Genomic DNA, 11036 nt, shown 5'->3' with positions numbered 1-11036 from the left:
CCCTAGTTTCTAATTTTCTATGCCCTAAACTTTCATGTTCCTTTTAGACCCCTTTAGCTTTCTATTAATTACAAATAACCACCCCAAAAGAGTAAATAAGCTCAAACAACTGAATTAACAATTTATTTCTATTCCCAAACATCCCTTTCAACTTTTGGTTAACGATGAATGAACCATTGCAAAACCATACAGATCAAAACAAAAGCAGTAATGCAAGACCAAACCATTTAGCAACTAATTAACTTGAAATTGGTTAGACTAACAACTCATGCAAATAAATTGATTAACAAGAAATTGAACTAATTATGTTATTAATATCACTTTAAACAACAGTTTAGCGAGTTTAAGGGGTAATTAAAGTCAAACTAACCATTGGATTCTAAGCTAAATACTGACTGAATCGAAATTATCGAATGACCTCCAATGAACACATTAGTCGCACATTCTGGTCAGACAAGCAAGAAAGAAAAAATAGAAGAAAGAAAAAAAGAGGAAATCAACAAAGAGAAATAGGGATACCTAGGGTAGGCAACAAGGATGGTTGGCTTGAATGGACTTCGGTGAATTCGAAATTCTTCGAAAATAGACCAAAAATAACGCTAATTAATCGTTCTCGTCGAGAACAATCAACTAGCGTAGGTTTCGATCAAATCGAGTCTTGAAAAATCAGAAAAAATCCGAAAAGAGAAAGCTAGGGTTTCTGGTGTTCTAAGGTTTGAAATTGGTAAAGTTTGGGTGGTTTTTGTTGAAATTGATGGGGGTTTAGGATTCAGGGGGTGATGAGGATTGTCTGGTTAAAAATAGGGTCATTTGGTGGTGGCCCGCCGCCTTGGGCGATTTCCGGCGGCGGTTCTAGCAGTGGTTTTGAAGGGTGATGAGAGAGATGAGAGAGACGGAAGGAGGGGGAATCTTTGGGGGTAAGGGTCTCCTTCTGACAGTTATAAGAGGAGGTGGAGATCAGTTCTCAGCCGTTGGATGGTGGGAAATTAACGGCTGGGATTGGCCCGGTCAAAACGGGGTCATTTTTGGTAGGAGGGGGACTGTGACGGTTGGGTTTCAATTGGGCTGGGGCGGAAATTGTAGAAATTGGTTGTTTGAACATCATTTTAGCCCAATTCCAACTCAATAAAGCCCCCTTTTTCTTCTTCTTTATTTTTTTTGAATTTAATTCCTAATTAAATAAAATCCTAAATTAATCTCAAATCAATCTAATTTGTAAAATAAACTAATTATCTATTTATACTATTTTCATAATCAGTTAATCCTAAATTAATGAAAGAAAATTACTAATTAAACACTAAAAGGTAAAAAAAAATATAAAATGAACATTATTTTTTGTGATTTTTTGTTTTAATAATGTAATTAACTCAATCTAATTAATTCCTAAATGCAAATAAACTTGAAATGTTATGCAAAGAATATTTTAGATATTTTTTGGTATTTTCTTATAATTTTAAAATATACATGCAACTAAAAATGCAGACAACAATTAGCAAGAAATTCCTAAAACTTCTATAAAAATTAATAATATTTAAAACAAATCTACTTTTTGTGAATTTGTAGGAGTATTTTTCATCGAGCAAAAATTACGTGCTCACAGCTACCCCTTGTTGATACCCAATTTTTCCCTGTATATTTGTAATATACAAAATACTCTCAAAATAGCATGTATGTGCATATATAAGTATGTCCCAAAGTTTTATTATTTTTTCTTAACTTTTAAAGATTTTTTAAATCAATTTATTGCCCTATTTTATCAAAACAAAACCCAGTAATTATCCCCAAAATTATCATTTTGGGTGATTCATTTATTGTATTCTCACATTTATATTAAAATATAGCTAGCATAATTTTTGCATATTTTACAAATTTATTTAATATTTTTAAAGCTAAATTGCATATAATTGCAATATTGGCCTCTTTCAAGATTTAATTATAATTGTATTTACAAAATCGACTCCCGTATTTTTAATTTAATAATTATGTATTATTAATCATTTTAGTACCTTTATTTTTTTTTCAGAAATTATTTTAATATTTTTATAAAATAAATGAGGGAAAATGACTATTTAAATGATAGTCCATGTTCATTTCAATTGTAGCCTGATTTGGCACCTCAATTGAACCCAATTTTTAAACCCAATCACCCTAACCCAATCCCTGTTTGAACCGACCCAAACCCAACCCTGTTAAACCGCCCCACCTATCCGATTAATCCAGGCCGTTGATCAAAATGATCAACGGCCACCAAACACCCTTTCCTTTTTTAATCCCGACCTAACCCCTAATTCTAACCATTTCACAACCCCAGCCGCCTCTGAATCCCTTTCTCTCTCAATTCTCTCTCAACCCTCTCTCAAACCCTAGCCGCCTCCCTTCGCTTCCACCCTAAAATCGCTGGAATCCATGGTTTCCAAAGCCATTAAATGCCTATACCTGCCTCCTGCGACTCCTACATGCTCGACTGCTATGGTTTCAAGGTCATACCTTGAAGAAGCTTGGCCCAGACTTCATTTCATTCGAGTTTTATGGTTGTCTCCGACCTTGCTCCGGCCAGCCATGACTATTCAAGCCTGATTTTGACTTCTCATGCTTAGATCAATGACTTTCCTAGCCTTTCTCACCATCTGAGTTCTTCCGAAACCCTAACCTTCGAGGTTCCTCTGAGATCTGTGTTCTCTCTGAGCTTTTAAACGTTTTCTCAAAGTTTCTTTCAAAACTTTACCTTCAAAACCTTTACCGTTTCCGACTTAGGGTTCTGTTAAGTCATTTCAAAGCTTTTCTGATTTTTAACATACTACAAGAAAAATGCTCAATAGCGGAGCGGTTCCTAAAAGTAAGAAATTGGTCTCAAATGATCAATAGCGACTAGCTAATCTGGTCCTTATAGCTTCCGCCGCTAAAGGTCATTAAGGACCAGATGTGGTGTTGGTCGTTAAAACTGTTTCGCGACCAGTTTAAAACTAGCCCTTAAATGATTTTTAAGGACCATATTTCTGGTGCCTATTTGCATATTTTAGGGACTAAATTCCTGGTCCTTAGAATATTTTTGCGACCAATTTAAATATGGTCGTTAAATAGTACTTTCGCGACTAGTTAGAAGCTAGCCGTTATATCTTTTGCGAGAAGTTTAAAGCTGGTCGCTAAGTCGAACAAAGCAGCACTACCAAGCTACAGATTTAGCAACCAAATTTTCTACTCCAAAAAAGGATTTAAGGACTAACAGTCTAGTCCCAAAAGAAACAAGTAATTCCCTAAATCACATTCAATTTGCAACTACAAAATCGAATATATTATTATATAGATGATATGTTTTCATAAAATATTACCAAAAATGATAAACATCAGTTAGTTGCACCGTACATCAATGATGTAAGCTAGTCACAATGTGTTCATAAACATTTAGCAAAAAACTATATATCACTAATATCCCTCGATTGACATGTAAAATTTTTTTGACATTCCCAGCAAAAAGATGGTCAATCAGTATGTCATAAAAAATCTGCATCTTGAACTTCAATATCCTAAACCTGTAGAAGAAATAAGAAATTTTATTTAGAAAAACTATAACAAGGTAGATGGAACAAAATCAGGGCTACACAGAGAAAAAAGAAGCAAAAAAAAATTAATGGCTAGACACCATTGTTCCCTTTCATCACTTGAAAAAGTTGCCTTAAGCTATATATAGGGACAAAGAATTGAGACAAATAGTTTAACTTAATGCAGCAAATCACAATCTGTTATTTGTTCTGCTCTTACTACAGATTTCAAACTTATGATCTGGTTCTAACATAAACTCACTCCATAAATAAGACAGATTACTTTACTTACAGAAGAAGGGAACATACTTGGTCTTTTTCGAATGAAGTGCCAGGGTGCTGTTCTATATGCAACTAATGATTTCTTCACACATCTGGTGAAATGAAATTGAAGCCGTAGCCTTGCAAGACAGTTTCGGACTAAAAGGACATGATTACTTCCATCCGGCAATGATCTTTTCAACTTAAAGGAGTAAGTAATTAGCCAACTTCAACCAATATAGCAAGATTGGGCCATCTTTCCATTATCACATACAGTAAACATCTTCTAACTGGGGCTTTCCGTTACTTTATTGATCTTCTCCTAGACTAAGACAGGTAAACTCATAAAACTTCAAAGTTAGCCAGAGCAACTCGAAATGTAAGGACTCCATAAAATTTCCTTCAAATTTCAGGAATTTTTGTCATTAATTGCTTACTTCTATTCATACATTTAATATTATCTTTCAGCCATTTATTATTGTGTAAACTATTTGAGCTAGATACAGCATACCAAAGTATATAGGGGATAAACCATTGCAAGCTGAACACCCAAGCAAGCAAATAGCGCGACAATACCACCTAATTTTGGCAGAGTTAGAACTGAATCAAATGAAGATCTGTTAAATTCTGATATTATGAGAAATTTACAATTTTAAGTAAAATACACTGTTAGATAACAGGTCCTTAGCAGCTCAAACCCAACCTAGCTTCAAAAGAATTAAAATGAAAAGGAAGTGTAAAAACAGACAATTGGGGCCGAGAAAGATATTCTTCCAAATGAGCTATGAAACTTACACTACTAATGAGGAAATTTACAACCAAAAATGCATTCTAGGTTCTCTCAGGGTAGACTTCAAAGAAGATTTTCATTATCATGCATACTGCTTATTCAGACATTCTATTGAGATCAAACTAACTCACGAATGTCTTTGACTTTAAGTGGACAGTCAAAGGAGTTTAGAAACTTTGGTGGTAATGAGCAATTATCAGGTTAAGTATATAAGTTGCATTGTCACTCCTCAGATGTACTTCCAAAACGATTCATAAGTTACTCATCTGGAAAAATGTTATGCAAACTCATCTAACATGATTGTATTTTAGCTGCATCAATACTTACGGCCTTACGCTTCTTGAAGTTTCATTGAAATCTTGTAAGGTGTTGAATATTTTGGTCTAGTTTCATTCTGAAATTTCCTTATCATATGGACAAAGAATCAAGTTTTGGACAGATTTATGGATATGCCGAAGGCTCCTCAAGTTATTAGAACATGTCACAAGTTAAAAGACCACGAATATGCGCATTGTGAATGCATTAGAAATTATGTATTTAAGAAAATAAAAATAAACATTCATATGCTTTGTCTTTATTGTCAATCCTTTCTTCATGTTTAAGTAGTTTCAGGAGTTCATTGAAATATACAAGACTATAAGGAATGTGATCAAAAAATTGATAGTGATGATACGTAACCTTGTGTTGTCCATTTTACACCTAAAGACCAGGTAATTTAAAAGCGTAAAACCCCATGCTAGGGTCCACAAAATCAGAAGACTGCAAAAGTTAAGAATAGGTCACTATCTGGCAAGGACCATTTTGTGTTGAAGTATGAGAGCTCAGTCATCCTAATTTTTTTACCAAGAATGTTCTGAGTTAGTAGTAAATGCATGGAATGGAGTCGGCTGATACACGACTATTTAATTCTTCAATTGAACCTAATATAAAAGAAGATAACAGAAGGATGAAAAAGGACTGCTTCAGTTTCAACTAGGACACAATGCAGATCCTTTAACCACTTATTACTGGTAATACCAATATTATTTAGCAAACAAGTACCAGCTTTCTAGTGAACTATCATTGTTTTACCAAACAATGATTCAAGCAAGCTAAGACTATTTCTGATCCACCCTAACAAAACTTCAATGTAGCCTTTCCTCTAGTTTCAGATGGCAAGATGCCCCATGGACTTCCTTTCATCATTAAGTTGAAACTATAACCCTTGATAAATTTTGTAGATTTTTTCCGTAGCAGGGGTGTCTATCACTGTGATTTGAAACTGAAAACTTACTGTTAAACGACGATGAAAACTTAATTGTTTACTTGTTTGGAAGTGATATTTTCCCCTGTTTGTTGATGCTATATGTGTGTATAAGAAGGCATATTTTATCTTAGGGAAAAAAAGGCTAAAAAGAAAGATAAGGACAAATTTATAATCAACAGAAGATATAAATTCCGCAAAGGATATATAATAATATACACTTAAATCAACAAAATAAATCGATGTTTCAGGTAAGTTGTTACTCACTTGGTACATCAAGGATCCGAATAGTCATTCTCCTAAACTGGAGGCTGGAAATAGGTTTGTTGTGCTAATAATAATTCTTTTAATTGCCTCACTTCTTTCATCTCATTTTCGAAGTTAGACAGACGATCCTTCAAAGACTGGTTTTCATTTTCAGTTGCACGTAGCTTAGCCAATAATTCAATTTTTGAGAAAGTTCCACCTTTCAAATCTTTTGCCTTTACTCCACCCCCCAAGCCAAATACATGACTACAACTTTGAGGTCCAAAGCATTTTTCTACAAAATCTATGGTAGGAAGTGACGGTTCGGACTGCACCAATTCCTTGATTTGAGCCTACAAAGAATATAGATAAATTTTTGTCAGATCTCATAATATAACTAAAAGTAAAGAACATTTTTCAATTACTAAGGTGGGGTCTGGGGAGGGTAGTTTGTACGCAGACCTTATCCTTACCTAATGCAGGTAGAGAGGTTGTTTCCAATAGACCATCAGCTGAAGAAGGGTAAGAAGAAGAAGAGGAAAGCAAGAAAGGAAGAAAAAAGGAAGAGAAAAGAAAAAGGGAGAGATAAATGGTAAGTAGTACCATTTGTAGTTTTTCTCCTTTGTAGAACAGGCGACACTAAGCAATTGATATTTTACTTTATCGTAAATTTTCTTCAATTTCTTTATTCTTATATTTGGTATTCATGCTTACTGATATTAGTCTTGGACTACACATACATATTTGTAGTTTTTCTCCATTTGAGACTTTTTTAATTGAAGGCCACGCTTTATTTGCGCTTAAAGCCCTAATAGACCTTAGAGCTTTTTTGCGCTTTTCGCCTTTGATAATACTGGATTTAAACAATGAGGTACTATACACCTGATAAAGTGACATTTTTTGTTGGAAGTTCTGCAACTTTTATGCAAGCAACAAATGAATAATGTTTCACAATCATAATTTTTACATAACTAGGCCGTGACTTCAAGATCAGTGCATCGACGCCATTGGAAAGATACTTCGCGAATAATTTACAGGACAACCAGAGGAAGTTACAATAGAAGTGCAAGTGTTCACCAACAAAGCCTGGAATAAAAGAAAGAGTAACAGGTCGTATAGTAAAGCGCCATAGATGACTCTCTTTAAGGGAGATAAGAAAAGGATTTTCTATCCATCGTCTGAGAGATATTGAAGCACCATAGATGACTACATTAGGAAGACAAGAAAGAATTTCTATCCATCTTCTGAGGGATATTTCGGATGAATATCAAATTCTGGTGTAACTATCAGAATATCCCATATAGTTCTAAAGTGTGATAAGCTTTCTTGTCGTCTGATAAATTTTGCATATAATCTTCCACTATAAAGTGACACTAAGCTAGAAGACTGAGAGTAATCGAGATGATATAGCAGCAACTAACTCTAATGCCGTGAATTCAAGAGCAATGCATTCAAACCAAGGTAGAGTTACTCCACGGATAATTTACAAGACAACTAGAGGAGTTTTAATTAAATAAAGTTAAATGTCCAAGTATATACCAACAAATCTTGGAACATTAGAAAAAATACTGGTTGTATTCTGAAGTATCAAAGATGACTCACTTTAGGGAGATGAGAAAAAGAATTTATATCCATCATCTGAGAGATATTCAGATGAATATCAGATTCAAACAACAACAACAAAAACAAACCTAGTGAAATCTCATAACTGGGGTGGGGAGGGTAAAGTGTACGCAGACCTTACCCCTACCTTATGACAGTAGAGAGGCCATTTCAGATGAATATCAGATTCTGGTGTAAATATCAGGATATCCCATACAACTAAAGTGTTGATAAGCTTTATTCTCGACTGATAAATTTTGTATATAATTTCCGTTAGAAAGTGACACTAAGCTAGAATAGTGAGAATAATATAGATAAAATAGCAGCAAATAACTCTAATGAAAAGGAAAACTATTAGGGCAGGTTAGAATGGGATAGCATATGTACTGGGATTTTGCACAAATAATTTCAAAGGACAAGTGGTCATCAAAAGAGAGGTGATGAAGGTCATCAAAAGAGAGGTGATGAAGGTCATCAAAAGTGTCCATCAAAAGATATTATCTGGACATCTAGAAAAAACCTCTAAAGAAAAAAAATTCTTTTTCTTGTAACCAACACAAGTTGAAGGATACTGCTGCTTCAGGTGACATTACTGCTGCTTCAGGTCAAGTTGAAGCTGGGCAAAAGATTGAGGGTGTAGGTGTGGAGCAGGTCAAGAAAGCCAACTGAAGAGGATAGGAGGTTGAAGGATATTCCCGCTGCTACGATTTTTGCGAGGATGTACACAGCTACTGCTGGTGCATTGAAGGCTGCTGTTGATCGAGCTAATACCTCAAACAAACCTGATATGGTTCAACAGCAGGCTGGGGCATCTGGTAATCTGAAGGAGTTACAAGATGGTGAAGGAAGTAGCAGCGTTTGTGAAGTCTCAAAATCAAAGTCCTATTGCTGTGATGAATGTTTTCAAAGGTTGGGAGTTCAAGTTTGAAGGCTGTTAATGCTGTGAATACAATTGGTGTGGCTGCTTTAAATGGTGCACTTGCTACAGGTGATGAGGCAGATGTTCAGCAAGTTCAAAAATCAGTAGTTGATCATCCCACTGCTGGCGCACAAACAAGACGGGGCAGAGGTGATTTTCAATGTTGGTGCTTTGGATGAGGCTGCTGATCGATCAAATACAATTAAAAAATGAATGTTGAAGTTGGGCAACCAGGCAACCTAAGGAAATTGAGGCTAATGTGAAGGCTGGAGTTTTGATGCAACAGGAAAGTGTTCAAGTTGCTGCAAATTGCAGTAGCGATTCTGATGGGAATATTGGTGCATCTATAGCTACTCTCTCATAATAAAACCAAAACATAGTACCAAGGAAACTCAGAAGGGGAGATAAAATTATACTTTATATGCTTTGATCCCTCATTGTGAATAAATTATTTTATATGGAGTAATAAGTACTATACCTTTTGTAAGATAAAAAATTTGAATAACATAAAAAGAAAAAAGAAAAAGTGCAATCCAAGGCAAGCAACGGTGGGTAGTACTTTTCATCTAGGATCTTATTCAAATCCATGTATTAAATCAAATCTTTCAATAAAAATTTGGGTAAGACATAAATGGAATACATTTTGACCCTTATTAAGCAAACATAGACTCATTTAATTTAAGTGTACATGTCAATGAAAACAAGGAAAACTTATGTAAAATGATCAGTATTTATACAGGCTACAGAACATGTTAATCTTCGTAACATGCTGTGTTGGTGAACTTATACAGGCTACACAAAATCTGAGCAATATAGTACACACTGGTATCTGATGGAAAATCAGGAGGAAGAGCAACTCATGTTAGTCTTCTAGAATTATTGGAAAGTCATTATACAGACAGCTAAAAGTTACCAGTGAAACCAACATATTCTCCTTTTCAGCTTAATTTGAAAGATTATGCTACGATTTGTGAACAAGCTTGGCCATTACACTTTCTTTTACGAATCAACTTCGCCAAAACGCTAGCCGATTTTATCATTAACTAGTGGAATCCTATTTTTTTTCACAAAAGAAATTCTGCAATGTGATTCAAGCCATTTTTGATAGATTTTATCTCAAATCATTTGAAATCCGACTGAAGTTTCCATCTTTTTTTTTAAATTGCAGGTTTTATTTATTGAATAAGCCATAGCTATGGAGTTAGGGGATAACAAGATTTTTGAACGTAGGGCTGCTGCTAGCAGCGACCCCAAACTCATGACCCGTCAAACAATTCTTCTGTTTGTATAATGCAAAGGAGAAAACCCTCGCAGAGACGAAACTCTACAAGAAAAACTCAAATTTCTCCTTTTTGACCTACGAGCCCCATCTTTAAACCAATATTTTCACTTTTATCACTCACACTATAACTATCAGTACTCTAAACAACCCAATTGCAGAAAACAACTAAAAAAACAAAAAATTGCAGAACCCGAACTCTGATTTCTGGTTCAATGGAAAAAAAATAAGAAGAAGAAAAAAGGAAACTAAACAGATAAAAGAGAAAGAAATCAAAATTTTGATGCCAACCTTCTGAGTTTGGAGTGGTGAATTTCGCTACCTTTTGAGTTCTAACTGATGAAGTTTGCAACCTTCTGAACTCCGAAGAGAATTGAAGTTGCCGCTTAATTAGGGGTTGTAGTGTGAAAGTGATTTGGGAGAGATTTTAGGGTGAAAGTGAATTTCTACAGTGAAAACATATTTTTGGAGGTTTTTTTCTAGCTTTACTTTCAGATTCCCGCCCCCATCCCGCTAAAATCGAGCATTAGAGACTAGATATTAAATTTTAATTAGACCAGAATAAGTCTAGTCATGTATGTAGGGGGGGGGGGGAATGGGTATTAAAGACAAAAAAAAAATCTCATCCCTATAAGTATATTTTTAGAGACCATATATAAAACTGGTAGCTAAATAAGCCTTTTTTCTTGTAGTGATGTTCTAATGTGTTTCTTATGTTGGCCTTCTACTGTGTTTCTTATGTTGATTCTTCTACCGGGTTTTTTATGTTGTTCTTCTACTGTGTTTCTTATATTGATTCTTTTATTGTGTTCTTATGTTGTTCTTCTACTGTGTTTCTTTATGTTAAAAGTCTTGGTTCTTTCTTAAGGTTTCTGATTTTATTTTTCTTTGTTGATATATTATTTTTTGCCCGATTTTTTATTGATATTTTTTTGCCTGATTCTCTTGTCTTTCATCTCTATACTCGATTGATGGTGAAAACCCTAAAATTTGGGGGTTCATTCAAGTTTTGAGACTATTTGCTATGTGATTTGCTTGTTCCTCATCTCTGAACTTGTTTGGTTTCAAAACCTTAATCTCTTTGGACCTATTCGAGTTTCTGAAGTTGTTTCATCTACTGCTCGACTGAGTTTCGAAATCTTTGTTTCAACTTCTGT

The 11036-nt window shown here is 34.7% G+C and overlaps 1 long non-coding RNA gene across 2 annotated transcripts; it reads right to left on the bottom strand.

The window, feature by feature from the left end:
• Nucleotides 1–3272: 3272 nt before the first annotated feature.
• Nucleotides 3273–10416, bottom strand: LOC107763542 (uncharacterized). 2 transcript variants are annotated; one of them, XR_012707733.1, is made up of 4 exons: nucleotides 10171–10416; nucleotides 6101–6432; nucleotides 3832–4127; nucleotides 3273–3530 (listed from the first exon to the last, which is right to left on the bottom strand). It is a non-coding gene; the product is annotated as an uncharacterized LOC107763542 (long non-coding RNA). The 2 variants fall into 2 exon arrangements; XR_001643057.2 differs by having other exon boundaries at nucleotides 3849–4127; nucleotides 10171–10415.
• Between the last annotated feature and the right edge of the window lie 620 nt (nucleotides 10417–11036).

Source organism: Nicotiana tabacum, chromosome 3 (assembly GCF_000715075.1).
Source record: "Nicotiana tabacum cultivar K326 chromosome 3, ASM71507v2, whole genome shotgun sequence".
Lineage (NCBI taxonomy): Eukaryota > Viridiplantae > Streptophyta > Magnoliopsida > Solanales > Solanaceae > Nicotiana > Nicotiana tabacum.
The sequence above is the reverse complement of the archived record's forward strand: the minus strand, read 5'-3'. Positions and strand labels throughout refer to the sequence as shown.